The 16,088-nt window shown below is 46.0% G+C and overlaps 1 protein-coding gene across 1 annotated transcript in view; it reads right to left on the reverse strand.

Annotated features, from left to right (window-relative positions):
* LOC140471253 (nuclear receptor subfamily 4 group A member 1-like) overlaps positions 1–3,931 on the reverse strand; it is a 55,207-nt gene extending 51,276 nt beyond the window's left edge. The window contains exon 1 of the mRNA XM_072567215.1: positions 3,686–3,931. The gene's annotated coding sequence lies outside the window, so the exon portion shown is untranslated. The remainder of the gene's footprint in view (positions 1–3,685) is intronic.
* Between the last annotated feature and the right edge of the window lie 12,157 nt (positions 3,932–16,088).

The following is a 16,088-nucleotide window of genomic DNA, read 5'->3' on the forward strand; positions in this document are numbered from 1 at the left end:
GTGACAATATCACTACCGCCCTTGAAAATTTTCTGAGGCATTTTGTGGCAAGGTTAGAGATAAAAACACAGAAGCAAACCATAGTTTTTGAGGTAGTGCACCATTTTGGGTCGAGGTGAAGCATCCCCGATATGCACTCCCATTGTGTGTTTTCTTGATTTCCTGCTTTCTTTTCTTTCAAATCGAGCCCGAAGCGGCAGAGGAGGTGATTTAAAAAAAAAACTCTCGAAAGCTGCTGAGGGGCAAGGGACACCCGTCGTCCAGCAAAAGCTGCCAGAGGGAACAAGGGGATGCGCGAGATCAAACCCTCCCCCACTTTACAGTGGCCACTTCCATTTAGCAATTGGCGGTTCCTGTTTGGGACGCGGCACGGATTGTGGAACGGGGGGGGGGGAAAGCAAGGTGAGGCCGCCCGCAGCTCACCGCGGTTCTCGGAGGGGAGGTCTGGCGGGAGCGGGCCATCTCGGGGTTTTCCTTTCAGGCTTGAAAAGATCGGACGCGCCAGTTGTTTGACGGCGGCAACTTGCAGCAATTCCAACCCACTTGCCAGCCTTCGTGGACAGTCTGCACAACTTAATAATGCTGAATTACAACTATTTTTAGCACAGGAGCTTCTTGTGGCGCAGTGGTGGATTCTCAAATCCCACCTGTTCTGGAGATATAGTAAGTCTCTTGCATTTTTCTTCCTAACCTGATTTGCAGTAAATCCTACCGCAAGTACACTCTGCAGGTGGCGCCTCTTATTTTTAAATGACTCGATCACGTCAGGAAAACTCATCAGAATAAATGTCACTTTTGCATGTAGGCATGATCAAAGTGGCAATGGATATCAAATTATTCACTTAAAAGACACTTGCTAATCTGCATTAGATTTACACTTGTTTCATCTGGCATTCTGCGTACCGCATACCCCGGATTCTATTTTTTTCCCATTTAAGCAATTTTTCTCATCAACCTGTTCGGAAATGTTATTACAAATATTCCCTTTCGCACTTATTTGGCTTATGGATATTTGAATTTTGTTTTATATATATGGCGAGATAAGGGGAAATGTCCTTTTTTTTGACTTGTCAGTATTTATACAAGTCGGAGTAACAAACTTCCCCCACAGTCACATCCGCTAACCTGAATAAAATATTTGTTTACCTACTGTCTCAACTAATACAGAATGTATGAACTGATTTAATGCAATATTGCAATTACAATTAGAGTCATAAAGATGTAGAGCAAGGAAACAGGCTCTTCGGTCCATGCCGACCAGAAATCCCAACCCAATCTAGTCCCACCTTCCAGCACCCGGCCCATATCCCTCCAAACCCTTCCTATTCATATACCCATCCTGATACCTTTTAAATCTTGTAATTGTACCAGTCTTCACCACTTCCTCTGGCAGCCCATTCCACACACGTACCACCCTCTGTGTGAAAAAGTTGCCCCTTTAGGTCTCTTTTATATCTTTCCCCTCTCACCCTAAACCTATGCCCCTCTAGTTCTGGACTCCCCCATCCCAGGGGAAAAAAAACCTTGTCTATTTACCCTATCTATGCCCCTCATGATTTTATAAACCTCTATAAGGTCATGCCTCCGACACTCCAGGGAAAACAGCCCCAGCCTGTTCAGCCACTCCCTATAGCTCAAATCCTCCAACCCTGGCAACATCCTTGTAAATCTTTTCTGAACCCTTTCAAGTTTCACAACATCCTTCCAATAGAAAAGATACCAGAATTGCACACAATATTCCAACAGTAGCCTAACCAATGTCCTGTACAGCCGCAACATGACCTCCCAACTCCTGTACTCAATACTCTGACCAATAAAGGAAAGCATACCAAACGCCTTCTTCACTATCCTATCTACCTGTGACTCCACTTTCAAGGAGCTATGAACCTGCACTCCAAGGTCCCTTTGTTCAGCAACACTCCCCAGGACCATACCATTAAGTACTGGATTAGTGGTGCTGGAAGAGCACAGCAGTTCAGGCAGCATCCAACGAGCTGTGTATAAGTCCTGCTAAGATTTGCTTTCCCAAAATGCAGCATCTTGCATTTATCTGAATTAAACTCCATCTGCCACTTCTCAGCCCATTGGCCCATCTGGTCAAGATCCTGTTGTAATCTGAGGTAACCTTCTTCGCTGCCCACTACACCTCCAATTTTGGTGTCATCTGTAAACTTAACTAAGTATATCTCTTATGCTCACATAGAGTCATAGAGATGTACAGCACGGAAACAGACCCTTCGTCCAACCTGTCCATGCCGACCAGATATCCCAACCCAATCTAGTCCCACCTGCCAGCACCCAGCCCATATCCCTCCAAACCCTTCCTATACATATACCCATCCCATCTAAATCATTTATTTAAATTACGAAAAGTTGTGGACCCAGCACCGATCCTTGTGGCACTGCACCGGAATTATTTCACTGTTTCCTCTTATTTCCACACCGGAATTGGAAATATTGTTCAAGGTGAGCAAAATGTTCAAAATTAATGCTGTGATACTGGACAGAGCAAATGAATCCTTCGTCTAGAGTTTTCGGCGAATTGACCTGTTCTAGGATCTTATTATACACCTCTCCAGCAAGTGGGACTTAAACCTAGGTCTCCTAGCTCAGAGGTAGACTCACGACCACTGCTCCACAACAAATCCCTGGTCGGTACTGAGTTAGTGGAAGTCAGGCGGGCAGAATTAGTCCCATCCCTGAGGGAAGGAGGAAGACCAGTCAGGGTTATCACTCCTGTGGTTTTCTTGGGTGTTTGGATCCCGAGGGAGGACTGACTGATGCTGTTAAACGGCACTTATGCTTACACGGCCAGCTGCACTCATCCGCCTGAGCTCACACCCGAGGAACTGCTAATGTAGTGTGAGCCATCTCAGCAGAAACAGCCAGGAAGAAACACTGCTCATCTTTTTAAAAAAGGGAGACGGAGTCAGAAAATAAAAGCACTGTTGCACCTCTGGCACATCTACTGGCCAGTCCCACAGCTATTCAGGAAACCACTTGACCAAAGATTCAAAGTTATGATTTCTGCAGTTTAGATTTGTGGGCTTAATCTTGCTTTTCTAACAATGCCACAAGTTTTAAATGCATCAACAGTGAAGTTGTTCCCTACCCAGTTAAAGCCTGAGGAGTCGGCACCGGGATAAACCAGCCTTGCCCCAGCAGTTGAATGCAACTAATATAGAGTGTGACAGTTTGCGTTACTCCTGCAGCAACGAGCCCTGAGTAACAGTCGGCGTTCTATCCTCGTTGACCCGATTTCTTGCACTGTAATTCCACTTAACCCTGTCCTGCAAACCCTTTCTCTCCCCAGCACAGTTTGCACGACCTTCACAGATGTTACAGTTGGCCGGTTAGCCTCGCCATTACTTCTAAAGCAACAGCTGAATTCCAGCTTCCTGCAATTGAACCGTATTCTGTACACAAGCGCAGGCAGCTACAAAACCTCAGCAAGTTCCTCCTAAGTGCCACACACAGAACTTTGAAATGCTGTCTTCATACATGTTTAACTTGCAATATTTTGAGGATTACGTTTGCAAAAAAAAAGTACGTCCAGAGCAAAACAGAGTAAATCAAAATAAATCATTGTCTTGGAGTGTAAAACAAACTGATTTATGTTCCCGCCATGTAATTCATAACACGTTTTTCCTAAAGAAAGCAATAAGCTATTACTTGCAATACATACCTGATGGTTAAAAACGTGTGGTATATCTTTTGCTTTGTTAAAAAAAAAATCCAGATCAAAAACGATGCATAGAAATAGATTTGGAAAACAAAGAGGGAAAAAAAAACAAACTCCCAGCTGATGATTTCGCTTGCCCAGCCAAAGAAGCAGGTTGGAAGCACCTGCCTGAGTTGCTGAAGAGCCTAAGTCCCTTTCTGCAGCCTGCCTCCCCGGCTTCTGGGAATTACTCTTGTCAATTGCACTGTAATGAACTATCCATTCGGTCCGGGAAGTAGAGGGGAGGGAGGGAGGAAAGTTTGTTGGTCGGGGTGGGGGGCGCTCCTATTGGTCTGCCTCCCGGCCTGTAGGTGGCACCCCGTCTGGGAACCGGGCCAATGGCTGGGCGACGGAATGCTGGCTGACGCGCACGGAGCCTCCGGTGACGCGGAGGACGATCCAAAAATAGCTTCAGGTGAGCCCCACTGGTTTCCGCGCGATCAAAGGATATCCAACTTGCTGAGTACCTCACCAGCATGCCAGCAGATTGAAGCAGGATGAGGGTAGACCACCCTGGTTTGCATATCTTCCCTTTGCTGTGATTGTGATCAGATTTATTTTTGTTACATGTACCGAGATACAGTGGAACAGTAAGGAATGCAAAGATGGAACCCATGGAATCCCTACAGTGTGGAAGCAGGCATTCGGCTCATCGAATCCACACCAACTCTCCGAAGAGCATCCCACCCCCTGTAACCCACATTTCCCATCATTAACTCACCTATCCCTGGACACTACGGGCAATTTAGCACAGCTCATTCACCTGACCTGCACATCTTTGGACCGTGAGAGGAAACTGGAGCACCTGGAGGAAACCCACGCAGACATGGGGAGAATATGCAAACTCCACACAAGTCACCCAAGGGTGGAATCAATCCAGAGTCCCTGGCGCTGTAAGACAGCAGTGCTAACCACAGTGCTGCTCTAAGCCACCGTGCCACCCAGTGATCTCTTCCCTTTATTGATTCAGGAAATGTTGAACATCACCAGTCCTGGGCCTTTCCCTAACATTTTGGAAAGGCAAATCAGGGTAGCACTTCTACACTTAATGGTAAGGTCCTGGGGAGTGTTGCTGAACAAAAAGACCTTGGAGTGCAGGTTCATAGTTTCTCGAAAGTGAAGTCACAGGTAGATAGGATAATGAAGGAGAAGTTTAGTATGCTTTCTTTTATTCGTCAGAGTATTGAGTACAGGAGTTGGGAGGCCATGTTGCAGCTGTACAGGACATTGGTTAGGCTGCTTTTGGAATGTTGTGTGCAATTCTGGTCTCCTATAGGAAGGATGTTGTGAAACTTTAAAGAGTTCATAATAAGCTGGGGCTGTTTTCCCTGGAGTGTCAGAGGCTGAGGGGTGACCTTATAGAGGTTTATAAAATCATATGGGGATATAGATAGGGTAAATAGACAAGGTCTTTTTCCCTAAGGAGGGGGAGTCCAGACCTCAAGGACACAGGTTTAAGGTGAGAGGGGAAAGATTTAAAAGGGATCTAAGGGGCAACTTTTTTACGCAAAGGGTGGTGCATGTATGGGATGTGCTACCAGAGGAAGTGGTAGAAGCTGGTACAATTACAATATTTAAAGGGCATCTGGATGGGTATATGAATAGGAAGGATTTAGAGAGATATGGGCCAAGTGGGACTAGATTAATTTAGGATATCTGGTCGGCATTGACGAGTTGGACTGAAGGATCTGTTTCCGTGTTGTACATCCTTTGACTCTACCCCTGGTGGTAAGGTGCTTTCTTGACACCCCCCAGCACCCCCCCCCCCCCGCCCCCCCACCATGGAGAGGTTTAAAGTGGGGATTACATCTGTTCAGAAAGTGAAAATATATACCTAGCTAGAGACACAAGCAGGTCTAACAGAATGAGCATTTCAAGTTGATGACTGTTGTAAAATTCTTTTTATGGGATGTGAGCATCGCTTGCTGGACCAGAATTAATTGCCCGTCCCTAATTGCCCTTTGAGAAGGTAGTGGTGAGCTGTCTTCTTGAACCGCTGCAGCCCATGTGCTGTGGGTGGACCCACAATGCCTTGAGGGAGGGTATTCCAGGATTTTGACCCAGTGACACTGAAGGAACAGCGATATATTTCCAAGGCAGGATGATGAGTGGCTTGGAGGGAAACTTGCAGGGGGTGGTGTTCCATTGTACAGTCTAAGGATCTTTGGTGAATTCCTGCAGTGCATTTATAGATAGTACACACTGCTGTTACTGAGTGGTTGGTGAAGGAGGGAGTGGATGCTTTTAGATGTGGTGCCAATCAAGCTTTGTCCTGGATGGTGTCAAGTTTCTTGGAGCTACATTCATTCAGGCAAAAGATTTTCAGGCAAGACAACATTTTCCTCACCAAAGGTGTTCTGCCCAAAGATGCTGCCAGACTCAGGGAACATTTCTGCTTTTATGTATCCAGAGCTATTGGCTTTACAGCTGACATGATAGGAAGATGTTGCAGTTGTGTAGCATCATTCATGATTCAGCGTCCTGAAAGATCTAGAGTGTGTTACAGGTGCTGAGGTGCCTGTATTATGTAGGTATAATGGAGGAAACATGGAAGCCGATTTGTACACAACAAGCTCCCACAGACAGCAACATAATCACGTAATTTGTTTTTCTTGATGATTGTTGAAAGATAAATATTGGCCAGGACATTATGGAAGAACACTCCTGTCTTATTTAAAATAGTGCTGTGGGATCTCTCAATTTCACCTGAGAGAACAGACAGAACCACACATTATTTAACTGAAGGACAGTTATGTCTGACAGCTGAGCATCTCCTCCATACTGTATTTATAGAGTCTACTGAATGGCTGCAGCACTGAAGGAGGGCATTCACCCGTTGTGGCTGTGCTGGTTTCTGAAAAAGCGGTTCATCCCAAGCCACTCCCCTGCCATGCTGCATGCTTTTCCATTTCAGATAATGATCCAATTCCCCTTTGAAAGCCTCGATTGAACCTGTTTCCCTGCACTCTCAGGCAGCATATTCCAGATCCGAATCACTTGCAGCATGAAGAAGTTTTTCTTCACGTCTGCGTTGTTTCTTTTGCCAATCACTGTGCCCTCTGCTTCCACCCAATGAGAATCGTTTTTCCCTTTTTTAAAAAAATTCATGCGTGGGATGAGGGGGCCACTGGCCAGACCAGCATTTATTGCCCAGAGGAGAGTTAAGAGTCAAGCACATTGACTGTGGGTCTGGAATCACATGAAGGCCAGACGAGGTAAGGATGGCAGTTTCTTTCCCTAAAGGACATTAGTGAACCACATGGGGTTTTCTGACAATCCACAATGAATTCCTGGTCATCATTCGGTTCTTAATTCCCCATTTTTATTGAGTTCAAATTCCACCATCTGCCATGGCTTGATTTGAACCCAGGTGCTCAGTGTCTGGATTAACAGTCCAGCAATAGTACCACTGGGCCATCACCTCCCCAATCTACCCATTCTGTCCAGACCCCTTATGAAACTGACCCTCTTGACCAGATCTCCACTCAGCCTTCTCTTCTCCAAGGAGAACTGTCCCAATGTCTCCAATCCATGTGCATAATTGAAGGTTAACAATCCTGAGACCATTCTCATGGTTCTTTTCTGACCCCTTTCTAACACCTTCACACCCTTCCTAAAGTGCGGTGCCTAGAATTGGACACAATCCAGTTGAGGCTAAACCAGTATTGATTCCAGCTTTAACATAACTGCCTTGCTGTTGTACTCTCTGTGTCTGTTGCCAGGAGGTGACAAGCTTTACTAACCATGCTCTCAATTTATGCATGTACACACCCTGGTCCGTCTGCCACACACCCCCTTTCGAACTGTTCCCTTTCTTTCGTCTTTTGCCTTGTTCTGACTAAAATGTAGAACCTTGCACCTCTCATCATTAAATTTAACCTCCCACTCATCCAACCATTCCACCAAGATCCGTGGAACTCATTGCTGCAGAGGGCTGTGGAGGCCAAGTCAATGAGTGTCTTTAAGACAGAGATAGGTAAGTTCTTGATTGGTAAGGAGATCACGGGTTACAGGGAGAAGGCATAGGAGAAAAGGGTTGAGAAACTTATCAGCTATAATGGAATGATGGAGCAGACTTGATGGGCAGAATGACCTAATTCTGATGGTCTTATGTCCTTTTGCACGTCTGCACTATCCTCCTCACAATTCATAATGAGTCACATTTTGTGTGAGCTGTCCTGTACACCAGGGTCATCGATATGTATCAGTAATGAAATGTTGACCTAGGCTTGACCCTCAGATTTTGAGAGGACAGCTCGGACATGTGTTTGTTTTGTTTATATCTGAGGTTGGTACCAATTGTGCCACTGTGGATACCCATGGGCTGAGGTGATGAGGAAGGGGAGGTTTGTAATCCCTGTTCGACACTGCAGCATTAGCTTGCACAGCATTGTTTTTTCCAATTACAGTTCATAGATTATAGCAATCCACTTTACAATCCCTTTCACTAATAGGTCCAAATCTCACCAGAAACTGGCTAAGTGACAGTTCTGTAAGATTTCATAGAGGGGTTCTCGCTATGGAGTCTTGCGAGTTTTCTCAATCAGCACAAACTTTCCTCATTAATGCCGAAATGGTATCCCTCTTGTCTGATGCTTGTCGAAATGCTCCCACTCATTGTCGGCGGAGGTACTTGCCACTGCTTTCCTGGTGCAGGTACCATCCTAAAAAGCCCATTGTGCCTTCTTTACTGTGCCAACTTAAGTGCCACAATCTTCATTCTGATATGTCACATTCACTCACTCTCTCTGTTCCTGTAACCACCTCCCACCAAGGCTCACGCTCTGACCCTCTCACTATCGCCTACAACTTGCTCACTTGCTGTCACCCACCCTAACCCCTGGAAGCACTAACCTTCCATGCTGTCAGTGCTGCCCACTCACCCACTTACTCGGGACACAACCTCACCTGCACCAACAGTAACTGCTGTGGCATTGACTATCATCTCACCCAAACCTTACCCTTCTGTCATTCAAGGGATGAAAAAAACAGCCCGTGAAAGGACCAAAAGAGCTGGGTAGGTGGTTGGGTGCACAATATGCAGCTTGCTACCCCACAGTCAACAGTATGGTGCCACAAGATGTGCCCTCCTCCTCAGTGGAAAAGACCACCAGTCCCTCAGCAGGTGCATTGGCAAGAGTGCCTCCTGCACCCCCACCAGCTCAGATACTGACACCTCAGCGGGTATATTTGTCATGTTAGGTTCAGGGGGTACCTGCTGTGAGCCTTCACAGCCCAGTCTCCACAGCTGGCCAAGGAAGAAATGCCCACCAGGTTGTTGGCACTTAGAGGACTACCTGAGACCAGGCGGGAAAGTTCCCCATGATATCAGCTATCAGGGACTTCATAGAAACACAGGAGGAGCAAGCAGCTTTGAGAGAGGACTCCATCACCTTATCTACCCATGTTGCCTGGCAATCGGCTGGGGACCTCCGGGTGCAGTGCGGTGAGGCTGACATATGTCAGATGCTAGCGTCCATAGACACGTGCAATTGCTACCCATGTAGCCCACCCAAGACGTTGGTGCCGGTGGTCCAAGATGGAGGTGAGGAGGAGCATGCAGTGAGCTGGAGTCACCAAATACCCTGCTCTAACTTTCATGTCTGGAATTCTCGGTGTCTAGGTTCTATCCAGTGGATGGGACATTGGGAGCCTGTGTATTGAGGTGAGATTAAGTAACAATGAGCGATAATTCCTGTTCATAGGCCTCTCACTAGCAAGAATCTCATCTCAATATCCAGGACTTGATTGAAAAGTGTGTTTTGGTCTCACTGTCAAGGAGGACTTCATTCAACATCCCACCTGATTTTCCCAAATTTCTCACAGTAGTCCACGTCATTCAGGGACTGGGAAGATTCTGTCCACAGTCTTGCGTATTTGTTGCAAAATGACTGTTCTAGGAAGTGGACACTTGCCTGTTCTATCAACAAACTCACTCATTTATCCAGTGCTGACTCAAGTTTGGACAACTTAGAGAGATGCCATACAAGCAAGCATAAGTAGGTAGCCAACTGACTAATGGAAAGCCTATCAAATATTGTACATAATTTACAACAAGGTTAATGTAGGTAGCACCCACCTGGAAATGGGTAAGATGAGGCGAATTGTCCACTTTTGAGCGCAAATAGAATTTCCTGGCCTCTGCAACAACAGAAACAGACCATTTAGCCCATCTGTACTACGTCCGCACTCCTTCCACCCTACTCTTTTAAATACAATGTAGCCAGCCCCTGCTGGCTCACTGCATCAAAAACAATTCATAGAAGATTACACAAGGCAAAACAGAAACTTACAAAATTAATTACAAAATGTCTGGGTGATCCTCTTTTTGCTGTATTTGATCAAACCTCACTCACATCTCCTTCTCTTTCTTTCTCCCTCTTTATTTCCTTGACAGCATATATTTCATCAGTCCCTGGGCAAAAGTTTTCCTGAATTTCCCCTTGGAATGATCCAAGGTCTTTTTTCCCAGCATAGGCAAGTCCAAACCTAGAGGGCTCAGGTTTAGGGTGAGAGGGGAAAGATTTAAAAGGGACCTAAGGGGCAACTTTTTCGCACAGAGGGTGGTACGTGTGTGGAATGAGCTGCCAGAGGAAGTGGTGGAGGCTGGTACAATTACAACATTTAAAAGGCATCTGGATGGGTATATGAATAAGAAGAGATAGAAGGATATGGGCCAAGTGCTGGCAAATGGGACTAGATCAGTTTCTGATATCTGGTCAGCATGAGGGGTCTGTTTCCATGACAGCCCTGGCTCTAATGCAGTACCATCTTATATATTAAAACTGCCAAATTTTGGTCTCCAAAATAGACAGGCGGGAGGCTGGAAGAACACAGCAGGCCAGGTCGTATCAGGAGGGGGAGAAGTCAACATTTCAGGTGTAACCCTTCCCCCAGTCCTGAAGAAGGGTTACACCCGAAACATTGACCTCTGCACCTCCTGATGCTGCCTGACTTGCTGTGTTCTTCCAGCCTCCTGCTTGTCTACCTTGGATTCCAGCATCTGCAGTTTGTTTTGTCTCTAAACAAGTTTTGTTCTCCCCCACGCATACTTTTCGGTCTACAGGATTGAAGGCTATGATAAGTGTGAAGATCTCGAACAGGTCAACCTCTAATGAATTAGATCATAGCGATATGGTTCACCTTCAAACCAATGGTCATGAAGGGGTGATGGAAACACCTTTCTAACCACTTAGCTTTGTTGCAGCTGGACTCTCTATCCCTGCACTAAAGATAAAGCAACATTCAATCTGGGGACTTCAAATCTACTCCTTGCCTTGTAACACTTGCTGCTGATAAGGCCTGACATCACTTTGTGTTGCATTCTTTTAACTTGCCTATCACCCTCAATAGGGCTGCAGGGCCATCCTTGGAATGTAGTTGGTGCAGCACTGCCAGTACACAAGCTAACCAGTGAAGAAAGTGGCTTCATCGCAAAGGCTGAGCAATCCTTTAATGCATAGAATCCCCTACAGTGTAGCGAGAGGCCATTCAGCCTATCAAGTCTACATTGACCCTCCAAAGAACACTCCACCCCTACTTCTGTATATTATGGGCCAAGTTAGCATAGCTAGCCCACCCTCACCTGCACATCTTTGGACTGTGGGAGAAAACCCACACAGACAGTGACCCGAGGCTGGAATCAAACCGGGGTCCCTGATGCTGTGAGGCAGCAGTGCTAACCACTGAGCCACCACGCAGCCTTAGCATGAGCAATCCCTTTCCCAGAACCATATGGCACAGAATTAGGCCCTTCGGCCCACCAGTCCTGTGCGAGCTCTTTGAAAGACCTCTTTCATCTTGCTTACCTTTGTTCCACAGCCCAAGCAAAATGTTCCTTTTAAAGTATTCATCTCTTTCGAAAGCTATCATTGAATCCCTCTCAAACAGTGTATTCCAGATCTTAACAACTTGCTATGCAAAACAAAAATTCTCGTCATCTCTCCCATTGATCCTCATGCCAATCTCTTCAAATCTGTATCCATGATTGCTGACGCTCTGCAGTGGGACATTATGAGCTGAAAAATGTGTTGCTGGAAAAGTGCAGCAGGTCAGGCAGCATCCAAGGAGCAGGAGAATCGACGTTTCGGGCATGAGCCCTTCTTCAGGAATTATCTCCTTATTTACTCTCACCAGAATCCTTCATCATTTGGAACATGTGACTTTTGCAAGTTAGCATGCTAACGAAAGGCAGTGGCCCAGTGGTATTATTGCAAGACTATTAATCCAGAGACCAAGATAATATTCTAGCGACCTGGGTTTGAATCTTACCACGATAGATGGTGAAATTTGAATTCAGTAAAAATCTGAAATTAAAAGTCAAATGATGTCCATGAAACTATTGTCGATTGTCATAAAAATCCATCAGGTTCACTAATGCCCTCAGGGGAAGAAATTTGCCATCCTTACCTGGTTTGGCCGACACATAACCCCAGATCCACAGCAATGTGGTTGACTCTCAGCTGCCCTCTGAAATGGCCAAGCAAGCCACTCAGTTGTATCAATCACTACAAAGACACAACAAAGAAATGAAACTGGATGGAACATCTGGCATCAACTTAGGTACAGGAAAAGATAACAGCAGAAACAGCCCTGCCGACCCTACAAAGTCCTCCTCACTAATATCTGGGAGCTAGGACCAATATTGAGAGCGTTATCCCAGACTAGTCAAGCAACAGCCTGACATTGTCTATAATGTATGATTCTGTAAGTATGACAATGTCCCAGACACCACCATCACCATCCCTGGATACACCCTGTCCCACCGGCAGGACAGACCCAGCTGAGGTGGTGGCACAGTGGGATACAGTCGGGAGGGAGTTATCCTGGGAGTCCTCAACATTGACTCCAGGCTCCATGAAGTCTCATGGCTTCAGGTTAAACCTGGGCAAGGAACCCACCTGCTGATTCCCATGTACTGTCCTCCCTCAGCTGATGAATCGGTACTCCTCCACATTGAACAACACTTAGAGGAAGCACTGAGGGTGACAAGGTCACAGAATGGACCCTGGGTGGGGGATCTCAATGTCCACCACCAAGAGTGTCTCAGCAGCTGTATTACTGATTGAGCTGGTCAGGTCCTAAAGGACATCGCTGCTAGACTGGGTCTGAGGCAGGTGGTGGGGGAACCAACAAGAGGGAAAAATACACTCAACCTCATCCTTACCAATCTGCCAGCTGCAGATGTATCTGTCCATGACAGTATCGGTAAGAGTGACCACCGCACAGTCCTTGTGGAGACAAAGTCCCACCTTCACATTGAGAATACCCTCCATCGTGTTGTGTGGCCTTATGGAGACTGAAGAAGGGCTCATGCCCGAAACGTCGATTCTCCTGCTCCTTGGATGCTGCCTGACCTGCTGTGCTTTTCCAGCACCACATTTTCAGCTCTGATCTCCAGCATCCGCAGACCTCACTTTCTCCATGCAGCAGAACAAAGACAGGCACTCTTTCAGCCGTATCTTTTTAGTATTTTTATTCTTAAAACATTCAAAATGGTGGCCAATTGTGACAACAGTTGAAGCTTTTCACTGTATTATTCACTGTAGAATGCAAGTGACAATAAATCATTCAGAATCAAAAGTTCAGCACCATTGCCAACTCCTCAGGTGCTGAAGCAGGCCATTTTCAAATGCAGCAAGATCTAGGCAATATCTAGGCTTGAAATGACAATTGGCAAATGACATTCTTGCCACACAAATTCTAGGCAATGACCATCTCCAATAAGAATCTGACCATCTCTCTTTAATATTCAATGATGTTTCCATCACTGAATTGCCCACTATCAACATCCTCGGGGTTCTTACTGACCAGAAACTGAACTGGACATGACATAAATATAGTGCCTACAAGAGCAGGTCAGAGGCTAAGAATACTGCAGCAAGCAACTCACCTTCTGACTCCCCAGAACCTATCCACCATCTACAAGGCTTCAGTCAGGAGTGTGATGGAACACTCCCCACTCACCTGAATGGGTGCAGCTCCAACAAAACTCAAGAAGCTTGACACCATCATTAGTGCAGAGTGGAAGCCATGTGTACCACCTACAAGGTACACCTTAGCCTCATTTAGCAGCACCTTCTAAACCCACGACCACTTCCATTCAAAGGACAAGGGCAGCAGACACATGGTAACACCACCCCTTGCAAATTCCCCTCCAAGCCACTCACCATCCATACTTGGAAATCTCTTGCTGTTCCTTCAGTGTCGCTGGGTCAAACTCCTGGAATTCCCTCCCCAAGGGCATTGTGGTTCTACCCACAGCACATGGACTGCAGTGATTCAAGAAGGCAGCTTTCTCGAGGGCAACTAGGGACAGGCAATAAATGCTGGGCCCAGTCAGCGACGCCCCCGTCTGATGAACAAATGGCTCTTGCACAAACGTGTCATTATTTAACAGCCTTTAAGCATATGAATAGAATACATGAAAGCTGCTAACAGCAATAATGATCCCATTGTTAAGGAAACAAAATGATCATCAAAAAATGTTTTTCTTCCCAAAAGCTTTTCTCACTTGTTTACCACGGAGGGATAATGATACAAGTTATGATGTAAATATAAGGCTATGTTCCATAGACTCCACCAGCTCAGTGAAAACTAATGTAATACTCTCAGAGGAGCTGTCTTTATAAATGAGATGTTAATCTGAGGCCCCAATTACCCTCTCAGGTGGAGAAAGAAGATCCCACAGCACTACTTAAAGGATGGGGGTGTTCTCCCCAGTGTCAATGTTTAATCCCCACCCAACATCGCTGAAAAATAGATGATGTGATGTTTTTAACTCTTTTATGGGATATGAGCATCACCGGCAAGACTGGCGTTTATTGCCCACCCCTAATTGCCATTGAACTGAGTGGCTTGCCTGGCCATATCTGGGGGCAATTATGCATCAACTACATTGGCTGTGAGTCTGGAGTATGTGTAGGCCAGGCTGGGTAAGGATTGCAGATCTCCCTCCTTATTTCATAGTAATAGAAACAGGAGAAGGCCATTTTGGCCCATCGAGCCTGCTCTGCCATTCATTAAGATCATGGCTGATCTATGCATCATCTCAGCTCCTCATACCTGCATCATCCCCATCACCCTTAATTCCCCAACCAAGCAAAAACCTATCCAACTGTATCTTGAATATATTTAATGAAGTTGCCTCGACTGCTTCCGAGGGGAGAGAATATTATCGATTCACTACTCACTGGGAAAAGCAGTTCCTCCTCAACTCTGTCCTAAATCGACTCTCTCTAATCTTGAGGCCGTGTCCCCTAGCCCTAGTCGCACCACCAATTAGATTAGATTACTTACAGTGTGGAAACAGGCCCTTCGGCCCAACAAGTCCACACCACCCCGCCGAAGCGTAACCCACCCAAACCCCTACATCTACCCCTTACCTAACACTATGGGCAATTTAGCATGGCCAATTCACCTGACCTGCACATCTTTTGGAGTGTGAGAGGAAACCGGAGCACCCGGAGGAAACCCACGCAGACATGGGGAGAATGTGCAAACTCCACACAGAGAGTCGCCTGAGGCAGGAATTGAACCCGGGTCTCTGGCGCTGTGAGGTGGCAGTGCTAACCACTGTGCCACCGTGCCGCCCAAATGGAAACAGCCTGCCTGCCTCTAATCTATCCCTTTCATAATTTTATATGATTCTATAAGATCCCCTTCATTTCTTCATTAATGAACCAGATGGGTTTTTAACAGTCATCAGTGGTGGTTACATGGTGCAATTAGACTAGTTTCTCATTTCAGATTCAAATTCCACCATCTCTCATAGACCCACTGTCTCCAGAACATTAGTTTGAGGGTTTTGGAGACTGGTCCTATGACATTCATAGAAACATAAAAAATAGGAGCAGCAGTAGGCCATTCAGCCCTTCGAGCCTGCTACGCCATTCAATATGATCATTGATGATCATCCAACTCAGTCCCCTTTTCCCACTTTCTCCCCTAAACCCTTTGATCCCTTTAGCCCTAAGAACTATATCTAACTCCTTCTTGAAACAATCTTCCCTGCAATCATATTGCTCTTGTGTGGGCTATTGTTTTGCACAAGTTGGCTCCTGCATTGCAACAGACACTTTGATAGGCTGTTACATGCTTTGGGAAGTCCTGAGGATGTGGGAAGTGCTAAATCAATGCAAGTGCTTTCCATTTTGTCTAACCTGTCACTTGCAACACCATTGTGGCACAACTTTCAGAGATAAGCTACAGAATGGTCTCCACCCAAAACAAGTGAAGTTGTTTGTGTTACAGGTGGTGGCCGACCTGCCGTGCATTTCCAGTGTTTCCAGTTTTCGGGACTGACACACAACACCCTGACAAGCACAAAATAACCACCTTCTACACAATGACGCAAAAGGAATTGAAG

The sequence above is a fragment of the Chiloscyllium punctatum genome, chromosome X (assembly GCF_047496795.1).
Source record: "Chiloscyllium punctatum isolate Juve2018m chromosome X, sChiPun1.3, whole genome shotgun sequence".
NCBI classification, from domain to species: domain Eukaryota; kingdom Metazoa; phylum Chordata; class Chondrichthyes; order Orectolobiformes; family Hemiscylliidae; genus Chiloscyllium; species Chiloscyllium punctatum.